The 25,429-nt window shown below is 38.3% G+C and overlaps 1 long non-coding RNA gene across 1 annotated transcript in view; it reads left to right on the forward strand.

Moving 5' to 3' along the window:
• Positions 1 to 25,429, forward strand: part of LOC123386456 — a 32,190-nt gene that overhangs the window by 1,369 nt on the left and 5,392 nt on the right. The window contains exons 2-3 of the long non-coding RNA XR_006600331.1: positions 3,264 to 3,367; positions 22,208 to 22,289. This is a non-coding gene — a long non-coding RNA (uncharacterized LOC123386456). The remainder of the gene's footprint in view (positions 1 to 3,263; positions 3,368 to 22,207; positions 22,290 to 25,429) is intronic.

The raw sequence follows: 25,429 nt of genomic DNA on the forward strand, positions 1-25,429 counted from the left end.
GTTTGAATAGGTATTTCACAGAAGGAGAAATTCAAACTGGCAACAATTGAGAAGTCTGACAGTTGCCAATTTTGAGATATGGATTAGCTGGATCCCTTACATATTGCTGATAGTTTATATGCTGGGAATAAATCTGCATAAAAGCATTGGCCATTCTACTTTAATCGCTTGCCCTAAAATGTAGCAATTCCAATCCCAGCTATATATTCAAGAGACAGTTTTATCCAGAAGCACCAGGAGAAATGAAAAGTAACATTCCTTTTCTTAAGAGCAAAAAGTTAAAAAAAAAAAACCTGAATATTTATCTAAGAGTGATAAGTTGTGGTATGTTTCCACTATGGGATACTTCAGCTATAAATATATGTAATAATAGATAATATTCATTGTATAATTTTGAAAGAAAAATTATACAATTGGATACACAGTTGGAAAGCTGGAAACAGTAAGCAACGTACTGTTTTGGTATATGTAGAAGGAAATGATTAGCATAAATTCAGATTAGGTGTTATCACCAGGAGGAGGTTTGAAGGGGGGAGAACTAGGCATGGGATAAGAAAAGAGGAGTTCATAGGTAGATTTAAATTATTCTTAATTTACAAGTACTTGTTTTGAACAGTAAATTAAAATTGGCCATTGTATTTTTTAAATTCACTAAATTAAGTAAGGCCATGCATTGGTTGATAATGACCAATAACCAAGGATTGATTAATCCAATTAAACCAACAGTGTTGCATTCTGGTTACACAACTGGAAAGAAGATAAAATCATTCACAGAGAAACCCGAAAGACCAGATTGAAAAGTAAAAGACCTGCCTTGGATTTTGATGTGTCTAGTTCCTTTTCATTAAGAAAATTTTTGTGGTATCATTTAACTAGAGTGACTAAGGTACTGATTTTAACAGTATTCTTTTTTCTTTGTTTCTTCATGATTCATACTGTCTTATCTCTTTCTCTGTACTATGATGTGCACTGTTTGATTGAGGACCTTTTTACTTTGTTCATACATATTTCATTTATGAGATGATCTCTATGCATAGAAGGAGTTCCCAGATGGAGTTTATGCTTAGTGTACAAACTACATGAGACATGTCTGAGAACTAATAGAGAATATGTGTTAAGATCTTGCCTGAGGGACTGAGATGCTTCCTCAAGGAGAACTGTTCCCAAAAAAGAAGAGGGAGTCGGACAGAGAAGCTTGACCCAGTTACAAATTAGAGCAGTTGTCGTGAGGTGGGGTGATACTGCATATAACATGGTGTCTGTTAACTGAAATTCCCTCCACTGATTTACATGTATATTTTAGGGAATGGGGAATCTGGAAATTCTTTTATAAAAGAGGAACTCTAAAGCTGGTCTAAGCTGATGCATACCTAGGCTACTAGTACAAATGCAGAGAAATTCTGGATACAATACAATATAATAAAAGTATGTTTTAAAATTTTATTTTGGAGAAAGAGAGCAAGCAGGGGAGACAGGCAGAGGGAGAGAGAGAGAATCTTAAGCAGGCTCCATGCCCAGTGCGGAGCCAAACAAGGGGCTTGATGTCATGACCCTGGAATCATGACCTGACTCAAAATCAAAAGTTGGATGCTCAACCAATTGAGCCACCCAGGTGCCCCAGTAAAAGAATTTTTAAATATTACCATGCTCATGAGAAAAGAAGAAAGGTAGGAGACATTTCCAAATTTAAAAGATAAAGATGAAAAGAATAGTTGTGAATTATAGTGGATGTTAAAGCAATCCATAGGGCATTAGACAAGGATATAAGCCTTTGGAGGAGGCTGTAATTTTTTTTTTTTAATTTTTTTTTTCAACGTTTTTATTTATTTTTGGGACAGAGAGAGACAGAGCATGAACGGGGGAGGGGCAGAGAGAGAGGGAGACACAGAATGGGAAACAGGCTCCAGGCTCTGAGCCATCAGCCCAGAGCCCGACGCGGGGCTCGAACTCACGGACCGCGAGATCGTGACCTGGCTGAAGTCGGACGCTTAACCGACTGCGCCACCCAGGCGCCCCCAGAGGAGGCTGTAATTTTAACCAGAACATGGGAACAGGGTTTATGGTCTTGGTCCCGCACGAAGTGGAAAGTTGCAACCAGTGTTTTGTAGTTGAGACCCTAGAAGAGCTTCCCAGTCAATTAAGCAGGGTAGAAAAACTACGGAACATGCAGAAGCAGTGATATCTCAAACTGTCAGCGAAAATATTACAGAATTTCCCTGAGAGCAAATACCAAGATATGGAAGTGAGGTTTGATTTTACACGACATGCTTGCTGTGGAAAACCCAAACTCAGCCTTAAACATTAATCCAGTAGAGGGGAAATAACAGATTCTCCAGAAAAAGAAGGGGAAAGCTGTGTACATGTGGACATATCCATGAACTAGGCACACTGGACTCTCAAAGTGAGCAATCTGCATTAAAGGCAATTGCACAATTAAAAAATTATAACCCTCACAAGGAAGGGAACCATTGGAAGGTAAAGTCAACAGATGTAGTAATGGGAGAATTGACACTCTCAAAATTAGAAATAAAAATCTAAGAGTATACAACATCAGTTTGAAATTTTTCCAGCAATAAAAAATTGAAACTATAATGAAGATTATGAAGAAAGAATAGACAGTACTGTTATAAATACCAACCAGAACTTCTAGAAATAAAAAATCTAGTCATTGAAATTAGCAATGACTGATGGTTATAGAGAATATTAGACAATGCTCTAAAGAGATTTAGCAAACCAGAAGATGTAGCTGAGGGGCTCAGAATAGACTCCAGAAAGATAAAGAAATGGAAAGTATGGCAGACTAAAAAATATGAATGGAATGTATAGATCACCAAACGTAATCAATTAGAAGTCTACAGAGAGAAAACAGAGAATTAGGGGAGAGGCAGTCCTCAAAGACATAATGGGTTGAAATTTTCTTAAATAAACAAAAGACAAGAATCTGAACTCCACACACTCCCTGGTTTTTAAGACAGGATACATAGAACAGATCCTGCGTAGATACACTGCAATGAAACTACAGAATATTAAACACAGGACAAAGAACTTAAAGCAACCAGAGAAAAAAGATAATTATTTAAAAAGAATAACAGTTATACTGATAACAGACATTTATCTTTAGAGTATTTTTAGAAGGAACAGTGTCTTTGGAAGCTGGAACCTAAAAGTCAAAGCTCAGCTAACGTAACATTTAAGGGTGAAGTAAGAAGGAATAACTGAAGCGAGCCTGAGAAGGTTTTTTGTTTTTTGTTTTTAAATTTCAGATAATTTCCAAATGGGCTACTATGGGTTGTACGTCAATAAGAAGGACCTTGATCCCAGAAATAGGAAGTGGGATTTAAGAAGCAATCATCTGTAAAAAGAACTGGTAAGTATAGGAGTAATTCTATCTAACCATTGGCTGTGACAAACAGCAATAAGAATGACCTCACCAATAATAATCAATATAGTGATTACTAATTTTGAGATTGAATTAGAAGTTAAAAATTAATAAATTAAAAAATAAATTTGACAAATACAAATAGGTAAGCGCTCATTAAATATTAAAATGGGATTGTTTACTAACTTCAGTGGTATGCAGTCTGGTTGGGAGGTTATGAAGGGACCAGAATCCAGTAGGAAATGAGAGTCAACACAGTGTGGTTATAAAGCAATAAAATAATTTACGTTAGTTAAAACAGAGGAAATGCCATCAGATGTTACTGAGAAAATGAAACTGTCACGGTTAAATAGTTTTAGAAATGAAAAAGGACTCATAAATACAGACACTCTGAAAACTTCAAAAGGCGTAAGAAAACACTCTGAATACCTTTTTTTCTCACAAGTTTGAACACAGATGAAATGTACAATATTCTAGAAAAATACAGATTGGGGCGCCTGGGTGGTTCAGTCGGTTGAGCGGCCGACTTCGGCTCAGGTCATGATCTCGCGGTCCGTGAGTTCGAGCCCCGCATCGGGCTCTGTGCTGACAGCTCAGAGCCTGGAACCTGCTTCGGATTCTGTGTCTCCCTCTCTCTCTGCCCCTCCCCCGTTCATGCTCTGTCTCTCTCTGTCTCAAAAATAAATAAAAACGTTAAAAAAAAAAAAGAAAAATACAGATTGCAAAAATTTGTCAAGAAGAAAAAACCAGGAATAAACCAACATCTTTTTGTGGTAAAATTTAAACTGACAGAGCGATCCCGGAAATTCAAGAGTGATTTAACACTAGAGAATCTGTCAATATAGTTTTCTACATTAATATATGAAGGGAAGAAAAACATGTCATATTAGTACATATAAATAAATACTTGGTAAAATTGTTTTTCTACTTCCTCTGCAATTTGGTATGGCCAAGTTCTGGGTAATAGGTTATAATCATTTTGAACCCCTTTCAGGAGGTCGCAAGTCCTTGCCATTCACCTTCTCTTCTTTGTTCCTTCCTTCATCCTGCTCTGCTTGGGCTGTGGAGGTTGCCTTGGACTGTGTGAAAGGAGCCTGGGTGTCCAGTTCTGACATCTGGAGCAGTGTTTGTCTAGTAACCTTTTATCACAGACGATCACACAACCACCCAGTAGCCTGTGGGGCAATTTGTGACTTTCACATTGTGTAGGTTGAAGGGAAAAGCCAGAAGGCTTAACACCTAATGAATCAATCTACTGAGCTGTGGTCTTACTCCTTTCTGAAGCCAGCTGATCTGGGAAATAGACATTTTCTCCTTTTACAAATGCTAGAATAAGCTGTAACAGTGGTGGGCTGGTAAATATTTAGTAAGTGTCTTTTCAAGAAAGAAGCCTGATTCCTATCATTTCTGATTTTTGAGTTGTAAATTCTCCACCATGGCCAATTTCAAGCTACTGCAAACTTATTGGCAGTGAGTTTGGGAAGAGATGCACACCTCTGAGCTCTTATGAGTCAGAGTGTGCCCGTCCTGATATCTGCCTCCAGTGGTAAAGGGACAGATGTCATGAGGGTTGAAAATGAGTAGGATGACCTCTTTGGATTTTCTGTCCTTAGGATACTCTGCCTTCAACTTTGAGGTCCTTTATGTAACAGATAATATAGAGCAGCCTACATTCTTATTTCAAATTTATGTGACTTCCTTACCTATGCTGTTGACATCTAAAATAATAGTTTCCATTCCCAAGATTGAGCTTTCAACGGCAAATCCAGAGAACAGTTTCCTCAAACATTGAAATAGGTAAAAAAACAAAACAAAACAGACCACACAAAATATCTAAGTTTAATAACTGGGCAACTGTAGCTTAGATAAGAACCACCTATGGACTGCTAACTTTCAAACAAAAGTCACTATCGATGTTGGTTTTGATTCTTTTATCTTTTACAGCACTAACTCAACCCTTATCCGCATCTTGATCTTCCCTGTGGTTAGAATGAATGCTGTGGATTATTAGGCCAAGGTTCAGACACAAGGAACAAAGATAAAGCAACATAAATTTGAACTTTGATCTGCTGCAGCTTCTCTGGGATAGAAATTTAGTTGCACTGAGCGGCAAGTGAGATGACACCGGGCAAAAAAGTATCATGTGTTGGCAGGCGGGGAGAAAGGATAAGAGAAAGCTATTAAGAAACAGGAGCTATGAAGAAAATTCAAGAAAGTCTCTGAGCACCTTTTCAACAAAAGGATTCTTTCTTCACATATCTTCAGGCTAATATTTCAAAGTACAATCTAGATTGGACACAAAGTAACTATTTTAATCCTTTACAAGTAAATACTTCGGTAAAAGGGAAAGGTGTAGAATATTTGACATTTTTTTTTACCAAAAGTTAAGATATGAAATATTTTCTCCCGTTTCTAAAAATACAGCTAATTAGCACAGGCAAGTGGAAAAAGAGTTACAGCAGGAATTGAAATGGATTTGGGGACCCAGTTTTCAAGGTGCTGGGAGTTTGGTGGCTCTCCATAGTCTTAAACTATACAGTTAAGAAAAAGTATTCTCTTTATGATAGAGGGGGTCGAAGTACTTCAGAGTTGGTTCTTGGCCTCATACTTCTGGTTTGAGGTACCTGTTGATTGTGTCTTCAGTGTGGATTTAGAAGAAAGAGACCAGCATCATGTAAATCTCGTGTGGGCCTCATGTCCTCAGAAGCTGCCACTTTAGAGAAGCCTAAAAATCTCAACTGATGTCTAATTTATGGCGTGAACTGAACTATTAACACAGAAACAGGGCAACATAGCATCTAAAAAGCTAAAGTAAGGCAGCATGTCACGTATTAGCGCTCATGAACGTGTACATTGTGCTAGTTCCGTCAAAATGGAGTTGGAATATAAAACAGTGGAAAACAAAACATACCTTGTTCAAATCTTTAAAAAATAGCAAAGGGGAGTAACGAGAAGATGGCTATAAAAGCTTTAAGAGCGATAAATTCAGGATAAATAAAATATTGGCTTACCTAGTGGCCAGTAAAACAAGGACATTATAAAAATTAAGGAAGGATTCAACAAAGTCATGGATAGGAGATATAGTCAATCTTCAGTATTCATAGACACCATATTTTCAAAGTTACCTGCATGCGAAAATTTATTTGTAATCCCCCGATTAATTAATACTTACCATGCTTTTGCACGCGTGGGTATGTGCAGATTCGCAAAAACTTTGAGTCACCCGGAGCTTGTATTCCCAAATGACGTTGAACAAAGTGATGCCTACACCTTCTTGTCTCAGCCTTCATACTGTAAACAAGTGTCCCTTTCATGGTCTGTTTAGTCCCATGTTTTTTGCTCGGTGTCACTAATCATCAGGGAACTGCTAATCAAAACCACACCTGTTAGCACAGCTATTATCTTTTTTTTTTTTAATTTTTTTTCAACGTTTATTTATTTTTGGGACAGAGAGAGACAGAGCATGAACGGGGGAGGGGCAGAGAGAGAGGGAGACACAGAACCGGAAGCAGGCTCCAGGCTCTGAGCCATCAGCCCAGAGCCTGACGCCGGGCTCGAACTGACGGACCGCGAGATCGTGACCTGGCTGAAGTCAGATGCTTAACCGACTGCGCCACCCAGGCGCCCCTGCACAGCTATTATCAAAAAAATTACAAAAGACAACAAATGTTGGCAAGGATGTGTAAAAATTAAAACCCTTGTACACTGCTGGTGGAAATGCACAGTGATACAGAAGCTGTGGAAAACAGTATGGAGATTCCACATGTTCATGCTTTTCATTGGTGATTTTGTCGTTACAGTGATCTCCAAGGATAGTGCCCAAGTGCTGGCCAGTGTACCTAAGTGCAAGGAAGCAAAATGTGTTTTACAGAGAAAATACACGTGTTAGATAAGCTTCCTTCAGGCATGAATTCTAGTGCTATTGGCTTGAGTTCAATGTTAATGATTCAACAATATGTGTAACAATATATGTATTGTTTAAAGCCTCCCCCCAACAAAAAACGGGGGGGGGGGGCTTTAAACAGAAATACACGTAGAACAAGATTATCTGTTGATTGGTTGAGACTCATAGGACCCATATCCTGAGGTTTGCTTAGAAGCAATGGTTCAGTCTTCATTAATTCAGTGTTCACAATGACTTTACACAACATAACTATAGTGAATAATGGGAATTAACTATATATAATATGTTACCAAAGGAAGCTTAGGGTGTTTGAAAGATGTAGTCACTGCAGAGTGTCGTGTCACATGAAGTCACTTGGAATCAGTCAGAAAGAAATCTAGACTGAGCAGACCAGTCTGATGTAGTAGGTCAAGTCTTTTGTTTTCAAATGATTATTTCAAAAGAGGTGGTCAAAAGAGCCTACAGTCTTATTTGAATAATAGTAATGCATGGAAGTCACATGGAAAGGTGACTCTGTATAGGTGACGAAATTGAAAAGGACTTTGGAAACTACTTCTTTGAAGATCTGACAACAGCTTATGGGATGGATGCCATTTGTCCCCTGGATTTTCATTGACTGGAGTTGTTGCGCTTTTCCTTTTCCTGGATATCAGTCCTATGTCTTAACTGCTGCATAATCTTATATGATAAGCAATTTGACCATGCCTCATTGTAAAACTCGAGGTGATATATGCAATTACTTCTTCAAATGCAATTGAGGAACATACAGATTAGAAGGTCCTTTGTAAAAGAAAACTATTGATTATTTTTTTGAAAGTGGAAATTTGCTTTTAAACCAGTGTGTCATTAATATTTAATCTGAAAAATGAATTTACTATGCCCTTTAAAGGTGACATATGACAACATTAAGTTCTTGGTTTTAAGAATCCAAATTTTGAAATGCGTGTATTTGCGTCAGAAATTTTAGCACACTAGAATATACCATGAATAGAAGACACCAGTGGTTATTGTTATATCATTATCATAATTAAGAACTTCATTTGTGCCTCTTAAACTTATAATAGCATGGGGAGGCGAGTGGTGCACAAAAATTATGTTTTAGATGAAACTGTGAATCAAGGAGATTATGAGCCCTCTCTGGTACAGCACTGACAAAACTCTAGCAGTGAACAAAATTTTCTAAAAAAATTTATGGAGCAAATTGGAAGTTGTACTTAGGTAGAAAGTGAATGAGAGCGCAGTCAGGGCCTTTAACAGATGATTTTTGGTTTTGCTTTCCAGTATCCATTTATTTTTTGAGGGGACAAATATTCCATTTTTCTTCTGGAGAATCATACATTCCTCTCTAGAAAAAAGTCCACTGTACATTCCTTTACGCGAAATACTTTACTCCTAGTCCCCAAAGTTGCTGGGTTGTTCTCACACTGACCTTTTTTTTTAATACCAGCCGGGTGTCCTATAGTTCAGTTCAATTGTGATGCTATCTGTGAGGGTTAGTGTTGGATCCCACAAGTTAAGGGCTCAGTCTCAAAAGGCTGCCCCAGCTTGCAATGCCAATTTCAAGTCTCAGGTTGTTATCTGTACTTCTGACCAACTGGCTATAAATGGAAAATCTTGGGAACCATGGACTTGGTAATTTGCTAGAATGGCTCACGGAACTCAGGGAAATATTTACTGAGAGGTTAGTAGTTTATTATAAAGGATATGATAAAGAATACAGATGAGTGGCCAGATGAAGAGATACATAGGCTAAGGTCCAAAAGGGTCTGAGGCACACATGCACCTCCCTCCAGGCATGTGGAAAGCAGGCAGCTTTCTGAGCTCAATACCTTGGGGATTTTTATGGAGGCTTCATTATGTAGACACGATTCATTAAACTCAACTTCCTTCCCTCCTCCTCTCTCTGGAAATGGAAGGTAGAGCTAAAAGTCCCAAGCTTCTAATAATGGAGTGGCCTCTGGTGACGAGCACCCACACAAGAGCCCACTGAGAGTCACCTTATTAGAACAAAAGACACTTCTTTTTAGAAAAAAAAATGTTTAATGTTTACTCTTGAGAAAGAGAGAGAGAATGAGCAGGGGAGGGGCAGAGAGAGAGGGAGACAGAGAATCCAAAGCAGGCTCCAGGCTCCAAGCTGTCAGCATAGAGCCCAACCTGGGGCTCAAAATCCGTGATCTGTAAGATTGTGACCTGAGCTGAAGTTGGGCACCTAACCAACTGAGCCACCCAGGTACTCTGAATTCTTTATTTTTAATGTTTATTTATTTATTTTGGGAGAAAGAGAGTGCAAGTGGGGGAGGTGCAGTGAGAGAAGGAGGGAGAGAATCCCAAGCAGTTTCTGTGCTGTCAGCGCAGAGCCTGATGCTGGGGCTCAGTCTCATAAACCGTGAGATCATGACCTGAGCCAAAACCAAGATTCAGATGATGGGACGCCTGCATGGGGCTCTGTGCTGACAGCTCAGAGCTTGGAACCTGCTTTGGATTCTTTCTCCCTCTCTCTCTGTCCCTCCCCGACTGGTGCACTCTCTCTCTCTCTCAAAAATAAATAAACGTAAAACAATTAAAAAAAAAAAGATTCAGTTGCTTAACTGACTGAGCCACCCAGGCATCCCTAGAACAAAAGACACTTGTAACACCAAAGAAATCCCAAGAGATTTGGGAATTCTGTATCACTTAAGAAATCACAAGGGTTTTAGGAGCTTTGTGTCAGGAAACAGGACCAAGAACAAAATATTAGCAGGAACCCGGGGCAGAGACCAATATATATATTTCTTATTATTTCACGCTCCCATTCTTAGTCTGTGTACTGAATTGATAGACCTGTAACTCAGTCTTGGCCCCCTCAAGCAACACATTCACCTGCCACAAGGATTAGTTTAATGATGGGCTTGAGACCAACCAGAGCCAAGGGCATGTCTGCTGGGACTGTTGGGGGAGGGAAGCATGTGCTTTCTTTGCTAACTTTGGCCCCTTGCTGTCAGGAAGGGTGCATACCTGGCTCTCTTAACTATAAAATCTGAGAATGAAGTCAACACAAAGAAGGCGTTGCTGAGAGAAGGAAACTGAATCCTATGAGAGCGTTTCACACTTTGGACTGGACTTTTCAGCTATATAAATAATAACTTCCTTTTTTTAAAAAAATGCTGATTTTACTCAGGGTTTTTACTCTTAAAACTAAACTATATTTAACCATTGCAAGTTTCAAATTTCAGGATCAGTGAATGCTTTAGCATTAAAACTCCCATTTTACCTTCTTTAGCATAATACAGACACAAGGGGGCAGTGATTTATTTTTGAAGGAGGAATACACTAAGAATCCTTCCTGACCTTGTGAGAAGTTTAACCTCTGGCCAATCAAGGCTCGTTACACACAGACTGTTACCAGGGAGATGCTCAACCAGTCCTTCAATATTAGCTTTAACAGTTTTTCTGGTGGTTTAAATTTCTATTTAAGGCTGAAAATATTTTACATAAAGTACAGTACTTCTCACCTTGTTTTAGACTATTTTGACTGCAAATGCACATCAGATGCATTTCCATTGTATTTTAAAAAATTCTTTGCTATTTTGAGAAAAAATGTTGATATCTCCATTCCTTAAAGGTTAAAAAAGGTTGATTGATTTAGCCATAAAATATATAGGCCAAATTCACATGATCATCTCTGTAATATAGCATTAGTTGTCTCAGTGGGGAAGGTTCAGATATAATTGCTCGTGGGTTCTAAGAGGCTTTATGTAAGAAAGGTGAAACTTATGTACCATAAAAGAGTTCAGGAGCAACTCTGCCAAATTGGTTCTGCTTTTTCAGCTTTAGTATCTGTAAGAAGGATGTAATGTAGCATTAGGTAATCTTCCTGGTAGGGCATATCCTTTATAGTTGGGTAACCAATCAAAATGACTGAATCAATACAGCCAGAGCTTATTTGATAAAGATGACAAGCATACTTGTGCCTTTGAGAGACATTTTGTAAATGTGACCTTTAATGTGAAAAAGGAAATTGGGCATCTTTGATTTTGGAGTTCACCTTGTCATAAAGCCATCAGGGTTGTCTCTATATCATTAGTTTTAGCACAAGATTCATTTTCAAAATGTAACTCTATAAATTCAGAAAAAGAAAAATATGTCTTAAAAGTCACTTAGAATGTGGGCAAATTCAGGAAATGGGAACTACTTGGTATCCAGGGAACCATCTCCTTCCTAAAAGATCATTCTATCATGCAATTCACAGACATTTATCAGCTTTTAAGGATATGAGTCTTCTTAAAGGTTGGAGTACAGAGATAAAGATTAGCCACATTACACCAACAGAAATATAAGGACAATGCCTAAATGGTTCCTGAAAAACAACCTGTTAACTCAGCAAATGTGAACTCTGGAAAAAGGCTCAAGGAAAAAAAAATGAATCCACTGGTGTATTTCTTTACACATTCATAATTCTTCACCAGTGGAATGAGATAAATTATAACTATGGACACATGGACACAGAATAAATAATAGAATTGGGAGAGAACATAGAAAGAATTTGGCCCAGCTTCTCGTCTTAGAGACGGGAAATGAAGCTCGTTTGAAAGACTGAAAACTGTGGAAAGAACTTTAAGCATTTAAATTATTCTCTTTACTTCTTTTATTTAAATTTAATATTTTACGTTAAAGAAATAGCTGGACATAATTTAAAAGTCAAGTAGTACCATGAGGATTCTCATTTTAAAAAGCAGCTCCCTGTCCCCATCCTCTGGTAATATCGCTAATATGATAGTATTGATAATATGTAAATATTATCGACAAGTGAACTACACTGCACTCAGTGATAATATTTGCTTTGATGTACAGTCTTGTTTTCCTTGGAAGATGCTGCCTTTTTTGTGTGTTTGGCCTCTCAAGTCAATCAGACGCAACGCCCGCCGGTTCCCTTGGGGATATCAGTCCTGGAGACTAGAGACTTCTACCTGTTTCCTCTAATGCTGATTGCTGCTCTCTAGATCTACGCCACGTGTCACGTACAAGGCGATGACATCGCGCTCCTCTCGTGTAGACTACTGCTTCCTGGCTCCCATGTGTTCTTCCTTCTCGGTTGTTCTGCTTTTGGTAAAGCGTATCTTTTCCATGCTTCTTAAGAAGAGTTACTTTGGAAGCACTTTTTGTGACCTTGTTTGAAAATATCCTTATTCTCCCCTTAACTTTGAGTGTTTAGGACCACACAGATTCTAGGTTAAAAAATTATTTTTACTTCGTAATTTTAAAGCAGTGATAGAAAGACTTTTACTGTCTAGGGTTGTCAGGGAGACGTTTCATGCCATTGCAGTTTCCAATCCTGTGTGTGTGTGTGTGTGTGTGTGTGTGTGTGTGTGTGTGTGTTTATTTTCTTCTAAAGACATATAGGGTTCATTTATATCTATAGTACACTGAAAATTCCTTCCTTCCTTTCTTCCTTCCTTCTCTCTTTTCTCTCTTTCTCTCTCTCCCTCTCTCTTTTTCATTTTGTTAACACATCCTTATATAGTTACCATTTTCTGGGAGGGGCTGGTGAGAGCATTTAAAGTTTATTCTTTTACCCTTCAATACAAGACCATATTTGCTGTACAATAGATTGGCAGAAATTACTCATTTTATAACTGGAAGCTTGTACCTTTTGACCACCTTTATTCTTAGTCTGTGTGTCACCTTAAAGCTGAAGGGAACCTCTTGTTGGCAGCTTTCTGTGGATCTTTTTAATCTATTCAGTCATCCTAGGCCTTTTGATGGGAGAATTTTAATCCATTTACATTCAAAGCAATTACTGATGGATAAGATCTTACTATTGCCTTTTTGTTAATTTTTTGCTGACTGTTTTACAGATACTTTGTTCCTTGCTTCCTCTTTTGCTGTGTTTCTTATGATTGATGATATTGTGGTGGTAGACTTTGACACCTGTATTATTATCTTTTGTATTTCTACTAAAGGCTGTTCCTTTACAGTGACCAGGAGACTTACATAAAATACCTTAGAACATCCCATTTTTAAGCTGATAATAAATTTATAGAATACATAAATTTTTATTCCCCCCCTCACATTTTAGGTTATTGATGTTATAATTTGTATCTTATTTATATTGTGTTTCTAATAACAAACTATTGTTGCTAGTTTATTTTTATTATTTTTTAACTCCTAAATTAGGGTTTACAGTGGTTCACATACTACCATTACAATATTAGAGAACCTGAGTTTGATTACATTTACCTTTACTGATGAGTTATACACATGCATATGTTTTTATAACATTAGTTAGCCTCTGTTCATTTCCACTGTAGAATATTCTTTGGCATTTTTTGTGCAGCTGGTCCAGGGGTGATGAACTTCCTTAGATTTTGTTTGTTTGGTAAATTCTTTATTTCTACTTCATTTCTAAAGGACAGCTTTGCCAGATATAATAGTTTTGGTTGAGTTTTGTTTGTTTGAGAATTTGAATATATCTTCCATGTCTCCTGGCCTGCAAAATTCCCACTGTGAGACTGCTGATAACACTGGGGAGGGGAGGTGGCTCCCTTGTTTGTGACGAATTGCTTTTCTACTGTTGCTTTCAAAATTTTTTCTTCATCTTTGGTTTTTAACAACTTAATTATAATGTGTCTCAGTATAGAACTTTTCAAGTTCAACTTATTTGGGCTCCTTTAGCCTCATGCATGTGGATGTCCATTTCTCACCCAAAATTTGGAAAATTTTTGTCCATTATTTATTTAAATATGCTTTCTGTCCCTTTCTCTTCTGCATAATCCATATAATTCAGATAATGTCAAAAGATCTGTCTTCAACTTCACTGATTCTTTCTTCTTCGAGTCTGATATTGAAACTGCCTATTGAATTCTTTTCTTATTGAATAAATTTGGCATGTAACATTATGTAAATTTAAGGTTCATAGTGCGTTATTTTGATACATTTATATATTGTAATAAAGTTGCTGTTGTACTCTATTGAATTTTTTAGTTCAGCTATTATAGTCTTCATCTCAGATTGTTTTTGTGGTTTCTGCTTCTTTGTTGGACTTCTCATTTTGTTCATGCATTGTTTTCCTAATTTTGCTTAATTGCCTTTTTGTTGTAGTTCAATGAACTTCTTTAAGAGAATTATTCTGAATTTAGTTTTTCAAAGAGTTTATAGATCCATATTTCTTTAGGATCAGTCATTGAACTTTATTAGTTACCTTTATGTGTCATGTTTACTTGATTCTTTATGATCCTTGTATATGCATTGGTATCTGTACATTTGAATAAGTGGTCTCCTCTTCCAGACTTTATAGGTTCATTTCAGCAGGGAAAGATCTTTACCAGTAGGTCAGCTTGGCATACTGGATGGTGCATCTGGTAGTATCTGTGAACAGGTGAGTCTTGCTTTTGGGGTCTCTAGTTGGGCAAGGTCACTGTGCTCTAATTGTGAGGGGTTGAGGGGTGCCTGTAGGTGGCCTCTTTGGTTTAGTGAGCCTGCTGACTGGGTTCTGTTTTCAAGTGGGTCTTTTGGGTTGATCGCTGATTGAGTGGGCCTGCTGGCTATTTACCACAACCAGATGGGGCCTTTGGTAGGTTCTGTAATCTCCTCTGGTTGGGTAGGTTTTTAGGCCATGTTCTCTGGCAGGGTGGTGCCACTAGTTGTGTTCCACAGTGGGCAGGACTGAGTGCCATGATCTACAATCACTTCTAGGTGGGTGGAGTCTTAGGGTGTATTCCTTGACTGGATGGTCCTACTGGCATGACTTGACGTTCAGATATAGCCTCAGGCTGTGCCCTAACAGTATTCAGGGTAAGCTTTGCAATTGAGTAGGCCATTCCTTGTGTTTTGTCTTTGGTAAAGGTCACTGTTCAGTCTCTCTGTTTGGGGAGGGCCTTTAAATATACCCCACAGATGAGTGGGGCTGGAGACTGTGTTAAAAAATTGGGCAGAGCCATATGTTAGGCTCTGCTGCTTGATGAAATTGTAAGCTAGTCTCCAAGGCTACACCACAAAAACAGGTGTTCAGAATGAAGACAACATGGGGGAGGCCAATAATGGGCTTGTAACCAAAGTGAAAAATAATCCTGTGTTGATATAAGCCATGGAATCTTGGGGTGGTCTGTTAGGATCATGTAATGTAATAAAAGCTGAGTGATGCAGAGTTCTATTTTATCATCTGGATGTAGTCTGGAAGTATGACCCTTTTTATTTTAATAAATGTTAGTACCTTTTTTAAAAAAAAGTTTACTTGTTTATTTTGAGAGAGATAGATAAAGATCGTGTGTAGTGAGGAGGGGCAGAGAAGGAAAGAATCCCAAGCAGGTTCTGCACTGTCTACATGCAGCCTGATGTGGGGCTCGATCTCAGAAACCACGAGATCATGACCTGAACTGAAATCAAGAGTCAGATGCTTAACCAACTGAGCCACCCAGGTGCCCCAAAATGTTAGTTCCTTTTTAAAAGTAGAAGCTAAATACATACTTTTGATTGAATTGACACTTTATAAATTACATCACTTTTAGTGGGTTTGGTTCTAAGTAAGAGAAGACCATCTCAAACTTGCCTGAACAGTGAAGATAGTTCACTGGTTATATATCAGTAAATATAAAGGTAAGAGTCTCTGAGCCTGGTTTGATATAGTGGCTCTTTCAGTTCATCAGCTATTGAGTTCATCTATGTCTCTTTGTACTGCCTTTGACAGTGTCAGCTTTATTCTTTTTTTTTTTATTAAAAATTTTTTTAATGTTTATTTTTGAGAGAGACAGAGAGCAAGCAGGGGAGGGGCAGAGAGAGAGGGAGACATAGAATCTGAAGCAGGCTCCAGGCTCTGAGCTGTGAGCACAGAGCCTAAAGCAGGGCTCAAACCCACAGACCACGAGATCATGACCTGAGCTGAAGTTGGACACTAACTGACACTTAACCAAGCCACCCAGGCACCCCATGTCAGCTTTATTCTTATTTTTTTCTTATTTAAGTAATGATGTCAACCATTCCCAGGGATAGATGTTTTCTGGTCAACATTAGGGAGAGAGAAGTTCCCTTCTAGAAAGTCTCTCATAAGGGTGCGTAAACATCCTTTTTAGAAGCCACAATAAATTTCTTGCATCTTAGTGATAGGAAGTCAGTCACCTATGTATTTCTGAATCAATAATTGTAACCTATTCACCTCAGTCTCAGGCACAGATTGAACCTCTTGAGCCACATGTGGTTAAGCCATCCTGGAAGGGCTGGGAAAGTGAGTTTGCCCAAAGGAATGAATACTTAGATGTGCTGGACAAAATTACAATGAACACCACACATTAACTCAGCTTTTTTTTTCTTTTTACTTCAATCCTTGTACATAAATATGTGACACAGTGTATCAGATGATTTGTGTTTCTGATCTTTGCTGAATATTCCTATACATTTAGCTTAACCCAAGAGAACCCGATGATGAAATGATGATTGGTGAGCACACAGCCCATTTCACTTGGCTGTTAGATTCATCCAATCCAGTTTTGTAAATTATCATCTGACAAGCTCCTTACCACACTTAACATGGTCAAATATGCCAAATCTTTCATATGTTTCCAAATTTTCTGCTCTCATGCTCTCCCTTTCCCTTCATCTCTCCCTCTCCCTCTCTGTCTCTCTCTGATGTATAGATATATCTACACATACTCTCTCTCAAAGAGTGAAATGCTTTAAGTGTGTTAAGTCTTGTGTGTCTGCTTCCTTTTTTTTTTCTCACAAGCACAAAATTCATCTTGTTTCCTTGAAAATATCTTCATGCTTTTCAAGATTCATTTCATGGCATATTAGATTTCTGGGAAAGTAGTTGGTCTAACATTAAACCTCAAAATAAAAAATCTTCATAATTTTAATGAAACATTCTTGATTTTATCTTCTTTCGTGGAATATAGCAAGAGTAATGTAAATACTTAAGCTTGTTGTAGCCTTATTTTCTTGTAACTATTAATGGGCATTTGAAGCATAATACCAATTTGGCCATGCAAATCCATTTAAAATCTTGATTTTTCTTCTTCCTTATTTATCTAATTCTCAGAGAGGGTCTAAAGATTTTGCTGAGACACCATTTCACTTTGAATAATTTATAATCAATGTGATTTTTCTGGTTGTGCTAGATGACTGATCATTTATTTATTGCATGTCTGGGTGTCTTATATGTCAAAATAGAATTTTAATGGGCATTAAATCAATTAGAATACATTTGACAATCATTGCAGATTAACTGTATGTGGAGGTCTAAACCTTCTTTATTTTGATAAATGAGTGCTGAGAAGTACAGCATGGGAAACTGCTGAGAATCCTGTTAAAATGAAGGAAAACATTACAGTAAGAATTTTTCTACTCTGATTTTATAAAGCAGTCCCTTTAATGTGTCCTAGATTTTGTAAAGTTCCTATCTGGTAAAGGAATGAGTGGACCACAAACCAGCAGTTTCTTAGTGAAAATGTCTGCGCAATACTTCATGTAAATCAATCTGTAATTAATATTTGCATTTTAAATAAAATGTATGTGTTGTAAGGGAGCTGCATTGATTTTCCAATCATAATACTGTAAACTTCTTAGTTGGTTGTCTTCCTCTTTTCAACCCTGCTTTCACGGTGAATCCATCAAAAAGATGCCCGGGGGAAATCAAAGATGGTGAAACCCAAGTACGGAGCTCAGCAGTAAAGAGAATAGCAGTTCAAGTGCTTGGCTAAAAATGAAGTTTTTGATTGATGCAGTCACATATTTTTCAGTATTAATCGGGACCAAAGCCAGCATGGCCAAAGGAAGCATTTGTCTACAGTGGGGAATAGGGGACTTGCCCTGTTGCCTAAAATTTTATTATTAGAGCTTTACTCCAGGAAGAGAGAGAGGAGGGAGTGCATATATCCTAAAGGTGTGAAGGGAAAGGCAATTACTTTTGATCAAGCAGAACTAAATTTTAATCCCAGTTGTACCTCTGAGTAGTTTCCTCTAATTTCCGGGCAATTATCTCAGCAATTTAAGACTCAGCTTCACCACTGGAACAAATATCTACTTCATTGGGTAGTGGGGAGAATAATGTTAAATAAATTAACATGTGCAGAAATGATCAGGCACCATGGCTACCACAGGGTAGGGACTGGGTGAGTGCCTGGGTCCTTGCCTGCCTTCCTTCTTTACCCACTCTTTCTCTACTCTCTTTTCTCCCAAAAGGAAGTGGGACAGCCCCTGAGCTTAATGTAGTTATGATTTAGTCGAGGACTGGCTCAAAATGGGACATCTCGTTCTCAAATTTACAGTGAAATGTGGAAGGTGTCCTATTTCTTAAACATTAGGATATAGGCTTCTCATGTGACAAAACGGTTTTAAGAATTAGGCAAATTATTATACACAAAACCCTAGGGGGAAAAAATAACCCTAAACATACACAAAACCTTAAAAAAAAAGCAGCAGCACTTTGGAATCAGAGACATCTGAACTCAAATATCATGAGTTCTAGAGTTGTGGTAACAGTCAGTTTCCTCTTCTTGAGATTGTGATGACAAATGTGTGTGGGGTCATATGTGTGGATTTATGCAGCACTGAGCTTGGCACTTAGTAGGTGCTCAGCGGATTTTGTATCTGGGGACTCCATTATCACAAATAAAGTGGAGCTGGTTGAACTGTGTCAGATGTTAATCCAGTAACTGTCAGCTGAAAGAATTTCGAAAAGTTGGCTGCGTGCAGGTCTTGCTTGGCGTATCCCTGAGCTACAGCTGTCACTGATAATTGCTTAACAGCTCAGTTAGCACGATGGCAAGTTGTGGCTTTCAGGAGACTTGTGTATTTGGGAAGAGACTTCAAATCATTTCAGAGGATGTACTTGAATTTCAATGAATTCCAAGAGGTGTGTCAAGCACTTTGGTGACCTTGGGTTTAAACTTCCGTCCAAATTATTTGATGTAACTGTTCTCTCTTTGTAAAAAAAAAAAAGTTTCATACAGGATGTAATGAATCATTTTGACAGTCAAAACACACAGTGGCAATTGTATTATGTGTTCCACAAGTCAGGAAAGCAATAAGACTTTATTGCGGCACTTAAAATATCTAATGCTAGACATAACCATTAAATTAGTTTCAAAGGTTTTAAATTCAGAATGTATAGAATATGATTGGCCATGCTTAAAAACTTAGCTGCTGCCAGCAACAGATATATAAATTTAACAGCTGGGACCAAGTTCGGGATTATAGGTGAGGTGGTTAAAATATGCATATAGAAAGGGTATTAGCAGTGGCTGTGAAATTAGCTTCGGCCTTGATGTGGCATATTGAGGGGAAGGGCCTTTCTCGAGCCTGTAGCAGGACTTAATACCTTTTTCTCCTCCTTGTAGTTAAGTTTTCAAGATCCCTCATGAATAATTATACTCAGGAGGATAAACCTGTGGCAAAGACTGGGGCTGTTTCAAATGTTTCATGATTTTGCCCATAGGTTTACTGCTTACAGTCTCCAAGATATAAGCATAGATCTTTCTGTTGAAATAGATTCTTCGTTCTGCCCTGATAGACCCTGCACTTCCGAGTCAGAGTTCAGGAGAATTGAATGAAAATTTTCATATCCTTCTGCCCCTGCTGCTTAAAGTACAGTGCAGGGGTTCTAGAACTGTAGGGGTATCACCTGGAAGGCTTGTTAAACTAGATTGTTGGGTCCCATCTCCAGAGGCTAGGGTAGGCCTGGGGAATCTTGTGGTTTCGTAGTTTCCAGGTGAGACTCTTGTTGTTGGTATGAGGATCACACTTTGAGAACCAGTGGTACAGAGCAAGTGCTTCGGGTGGGAATGCTTTATGTTACAAATAATAAAACCCCTGACTTCAGTGGTTCAAACAATAGAAATTATCCTGTGGAAGAAGAAATCCAGAAACCTAAAGTCCCAGAGTTGGTTCCTTGGCACAGGGTCTTCAAGGGCCCACACTCTGTTACTCCTGCCGTGACGGTGAGTGTTGGTTATGTCTTCCTGATATCACTGCCACCTCTAACTGGGCAGCTGTCGCGGCCCTAAGCATTAGGTACCAGCACAATAGCCCTCAGGAGCAGAAAAATGGAGGGATAGAAGATACATTTTAGTATCTACTGCGGGAACACTCTTGGCCAAAAAGGAAGAAGGGGAAAGACTAAAATGAGTGCTAATAAGTGACCAGCAACCATCAAGGGCACGTTTGCAAGTAATGTTAGGAAAAGGTCTTCTAGTTTTGTTCTCCACAAGGTATTTGAAATGACACAAAAGCATTGAGTGCTGATATCATTCTGGTGACTCCCCCCTCCCTCACTGCCTCCATCCCTTCTTGCCTGCTTGCCTCTCTTTTGTTTTGGCTTTCTGTCACTCTGAATTCTCTCCATGATACCCTCTTGCTTCCACCATCTCTTAATACTGTTTTCATCTAACTTCCTTCTTTCTGTGCACTAGGGATTTAAAGTTGCATTTGGATGATGAGTAATTGCAGTCTGAAATTTGACAGTCATATGCCTTTTCTTTGCGTTTCATGGATCAGAGTTGGATTTCCTTTCTCTTTCATGCCTTTCTAGATTTCTCACTTTCACTCTCCTTTTGGGAGGAGCTTTTAGACCAGACAGGGAATACTTTGCTTTGCTTTGCAGAGTTCTACTCTTAAGCACTGCAAAGCCCTAAAGCCTTGTAGACCTGATGTTGAGGCTTTAGGGGGAACCATGATGGATCTTTAGAACCCCCAGGATTTCACCTTACCCTCTTAGGATAAGCGCACCCCCAAATGTCCTCTTCTTGTGGCCTTTCCCATTTCCATAAGGAATAGCCCTGTACCTCTTATAGTTGTCAGGGCAATGTGTGGGAATCATTCTTGACTTCAGAAATAATTTTTTAGCATAGTTGGGCAGCTTTAACTTAAGAATATGCTCCCATTGTGACCATTTCTCACAACTTCATAGTTACAACATTGGTACAAGCCAACATTCTCTTACCTAGGTTTTCTCTCATGTGGATGTTCTCCCTGCTCCCACCTTGGCCTTAAATTTATTCCCAACATAGGAGCAAGAATGTTTCTATTAAAATGTAAATAAGATCATGACACTACTCTGTTTAAATCCCTTCAATGGTTTCACATCTCATTACAAGTAATAGCCAACATTGTTCCAATGGCCTGCAAGGTTCCTTAATGATCTACTCCCCTCCCTACCTTGCTATCCTTTGAACATGCCAGGGAGGCTCCCACTTTGTTGCATTCCCTTTTCCTGTTGTCTCTCATGACCTGTTTCTTACTTTTTTTTTCCCCAGGCCTGCCTCAAATGTCACCTCCTTGCTGGGTCCTTCATCACTCTATTAAAATTCTGTTACAAGCCCTTCTTACTTGCTGTTTTCCCTCTCTGTCCACTCTTCCTTTAGAGCATTTATGACCACCTGTTATGCTTTATCTTTTATTTATTGCTTATTTATTTGCTATTTTATTTATTTTTTAATCTTCCTCTGCTACAATGGGACCTCCATGACAGTAGCAATGTTTCTGATGTTAATTGCTCTATTATCAGAGGAACACCTAGTATATAGAAATCACTAAGAAATATTTGTTGCATGAATGAGTGAATCATCATCTAAAAACCTTGTTTTTAAAAATTTTGTTCAAGACCTATAATGCTGTTAGTTCAACTCCTTTTGAGAATAGAGACTGTGGGAAAAAATCATTTGTCAGATATTTACTAAAATGTTGATCATTTAAGGCATGAGATATAAGGAGGTTTATCTGAATTAGAAGTAAGGAATTCTTGGAAGAAGCAGTCCAGGAAATGTTTCTGGGCTAAGGGTAGACATATCAGGAGAGGAAGAGAATTCTCTGGCCAGAGAGTAAGCAGGTATAGTTGTTCATAAAGAGAGCATTCGAATTCTCTGGTTCCTAGTCACAGCAGCCAATGAAGCTACGAAGCTTAGCCCTGCGATGTCTCTAAGAGAAGCAATATTGGTGTTTTCGTTTTTGTTTTTTTTCAGGGTAATTCTTCATGGTGAGAGATTGCCCAGTACATTTCAGGATATTTAGATTCCTCAGTCTCAGGCCAGCAAAACCCTGCAGGTACTGTTCGTTGTATGTATTTGTCAAAAAGTACCCCACAGCCAAAACAAAATAAAACAAAAAAAATATGCCCTAAGGGGATGGTATTGTCCCTTGTAAATAATTGCTGGGTGAGATGTAAAGGTCTCACACCAATATGTCAAGATCAAGATAAATTTTAATGTTGTATGGTGACAGCTACCAAAATTGTGGAGGCTGGCTTGCTGGACAGAATATTATTCTCCTTGTGGTGACCCCCACCGATACGATTAAGATTCTACATAGATGCCTACTTCTCCATGAAACCACTGAATTCTCTGTATCTGATTCGTACTTTCTTAAAAAAATTTTTTTTATTATCATGTTTATTTATTTTGAGAGAGAGAGAGAGAGAGACAGAGTGTGAGCGGGGGGCGGGGGGGGGGGACAGAGAGAGAGGGAGACAGAAACCAAAGCAGACTCCAGGCTCTGAGCTATCAGCGCAGAGGTCAACATAGGGCTTGAAACCACAAGCTATGAGATCATGACCTGAGCCGAAGTCAGACAGTCAATTAACTGAGCCACCCAGGTGCCAAATTATGGAAAGAGCCTATGTGTCCATAGACTGATGAATGGATGAAGATGTGTGTGTGTGTGTGTGTGTGTGTGTGTGTGTGTGTATTCTTTAAGGATTTGTTACCACGTGAAATTGCCCATTTTAATTGCATATTTTCTTATCTATCTCCTCCTAATAGAGTATAAACTTGTGAAACCAAAGGCATTTTCTTATCCAGTGCCATATCCCAACATCCAGAAACACTATCTGGTGCATAGTAGTGGCTCAACAAACATTTTGAACAAATGGATAAAAGCTGTTGGATTAAGAAAATATGAATCATGGGGTGCCTGGTGGTGGCAACCGTAGGTCTCATTTTGCAAGCAGACCAACATGCATCTTGTTAAAATGCACCCCACCTGGCTGGGGACCAAACACTGCCCACAACAGGCAAAGAGAGCCTCTGCAGATGATTGGACTGAAGGGATAAGTGGCCAGGACACAACAGAACATAGGCAAAATACATTGGAGACATTCCCTGAAGTGCCAGGTTTTGGGGAACAGGGAAAACTGCACTATAGGGCATTACAGGAATTCTTCTTCATAAGGCCATTACCTTCAAGAGCAGGAGATGTAGCTGACTTGCCTAACGTACAGCAACAGACACAGGGAGGTAGACAAAATGAGGATACAGAGGAATGTGTCCCAAATGAAAGGACAGGACAATACCACAACAAGAGACCTAAGTGAAACAGATTTAAGTTATATGCCTGATAAAGAATTTAAAGTAATGATCATAAAGATTCTCACTGGTCTTGAGAAAAGAGTGGAGGACATCAGTGAGATCCCTAACAAAGAGATAAAAAAGAAACAACAAGAGATGAAGAACACAATAAATGAAATTAAAAATACACTTGATGGAATAAATAGTAGGCTAGAGGAAGCAGAGGAATAAATAATGACCTGGAAGACAGAATAATAGAAAGTAATCAAGCTGAGCAGGTGAGATAGAAAAAAAAATGCAAATTGAGAATAGACTTAGGGAACTCAGTGACTTCATCAAGTAAAATAACATTTGCATTATAGGGATCCCAGAAGAAGAAAAGAGAAAAAATGGGGCAGAAATTTTATTTGAAGTAATAATAGGTTAAAATCTCCCTAATCTAGGGAAGGAAACATATATTCAGATACAAAAGGCACAGAGATCTTCCCATAAAATCAACCCAAGGAGGGCCTTGCCAAGACACATGGTAATTAAAATGGCAAAACATAGTGATAAAGAAAAAAAATAGAAGTAGCAAAAGAAGACAGTTACATGCAAGGGGAAGCCCCATAAGGCTATCAGCGGATATTTCAGCAGAAGCTTTGTAGACTAGGAGGGAGTGGCATAATATATTCAAAGTGCTGAAAGGGAAAAATCTTCATTCAGGAATACTCTATGCAGCAAGGCTATCATTCAGAATAGAAGGAGAGGTAAAGAGTTTCTCGAACAAATAAAAACTAAAGGAATTCATGATCACTAAACCAGCCCTAAGAAATATTAAAGGGGACACTGAGTAGAAAGGAAAGACTATAAATGAGAGTATGAAAATTAGGAATGATAAGAAGTAAAAATAAGCATATCTTTAAAAAAAATCAGTAAAGAGATTCACAAAATAAAAGCCAGTAAAATATGACACCATATACCTAAAATGTGTGTTGGGGGGTGGGGAGGAATAAAGAATTGGTTCAAATGTAAGCAACCATCTACTTAATATATCTGCTATATGCAGAAGATGTTATATACAAATCTAATGGTAACTGCAAATCAAAAACAAGTGATAGATATGCAAAGAATAAGGAGAAAAGAATCCAAGTATATCACTAAAGAAAGCCAGGAAACCATGAAAGAGAGCAAGAGAAGAAGAATTAGAGGAAATCTACAGCAACATCCACAGAGCAAGTGACAACATGGCAATATATGTACATCTGTTAATAATTATTTTGAATGTAAATGGATGTCAGATGAAAGCTGAAGTAGCAATACTTTTATTGGAGAAAATAGACTTTAAAACAAAGATTGTAATGAGACAAATAAGGGCACTATATAATAATAAAGGGGACAATCCAACAAGAAGATACAGCAATTGTAAATATTTATATCCACAATAAGAAAGTACTGAAATACAGAAAACATCCAACAACAAGCATAAAGAAACTAATCAATAATAATATAATAATAATAAGGGACTTTAATACTTCACTTACATCAATGGACAGATTATCCAAACAGAGAACCAACATGAAGACAGTGGCTTTAAATGACACTCTGGAACAGATGGATGTAATAGATATATTCAGAACATTCCATCCTAATGTAGCAGAATACACATTCTTTTCAAGTGCACATGCAACATTATCCAGAAGAGATCACATATTAGCCCACAAAACAAGTCTCAACAAATTCAGAAAGATCGATGGCCAACAGATGTATGAAAAGATGCTCAACATCACTCATCATCAGGGAAATGCAAATCAAAATCAAAATGAGATATCACCTCACACCTGTCTGAATGACTTAAACCAACAACATAAGAAACAACAGGTGTTGGGAAGCGTGTGGAGAAAGGGGATACTTGCACTATCG

Source organism: Felis catus, chromosome B4, assembly GCF_018350175.1.
Source record: "Felis catus isolate Fca126 chromosome B4, F.catus_Fca126_mat1.0, whole genome shotgun sequence".
Taxonomy (NCBI): domain Eukaryota; kingdom Metazoa; phylum Chordata; class Mammalia; order Carnivora; family Felidae; genus Felis; species Felis catus.